The 472-nt window shown below is 40.9% G+C and overlaps 1 protein-coding gene across 3 annotated transcripts in view; it reads right to left on the bottom strand.

The window, feature by feature from the left end:
- LOC107751738 (forkhead box protein N3-like) overlaps positions 1–472 on the bottom strand; it is a 104,899-nt gene that overhangs the window by 30,330 nt on the left and 74,097 nt on the right. The window lies entirely within an intron of this gene.

The raw sequence follows: 472 nt of genomic DNA on the forward strand, positions 1-472 counted from the left end.
ATGGTGTGTATTGACGTCTTTCCACGGTTGAAATAAAATACCTTCTGGTGTTCATTCATGTTTATTTTGTGTGTCGTGTAAATATGAAAAGATGATCGGTCCTCTTTGCTCCGCAATGTATTTTTCCCTGTGTGAGAACATGATGTGTGACGTGAGAGCGGCATGGCTTGTCGGACGTAGCAACAGTAACTAAGGGGGGCGGGTCTTTACGAAGGGTCAGTTGCTCGCTCTCTTTTTTTCACTGGTGCTGTCTTTTCTCTGGCTCTCTTCTCGGGTCTCTGCACTCTCTTTCTCTCTCTCTCATGTAACATTCTACATTCATGCTGTGTACAATTAACTGTATGTGTTTTTTCATCCTTCATCTATTTTGTAACCAATTCGAGTGTAACCATAATGAAATACTGTTATTAAAGGGGTCATATGATGCGATTTCAAGTTTTCCTTTCTCTTTGGAGTGTTACAAGCTGATTGT

The sequence above is a fragment of the Sinocyclocheilus rhinocerous genome, unplaced genomic scaffold (assembly GCF_001515625.1).
Source record: "Sinocyclocheilus rhinocerous isolate Xijiao unplaced genomic scaffold, SAMN03320098_v1.1 scaffold993, whole genome shotgun sequence".
Lineage (NCBI taxonomy): Eukaryota > Metazoa > Chordata > Actinopteri > Cypriniformes > Cyprinidae > Sinocyclocheilus > Sinocyclocheilus rhinocerous.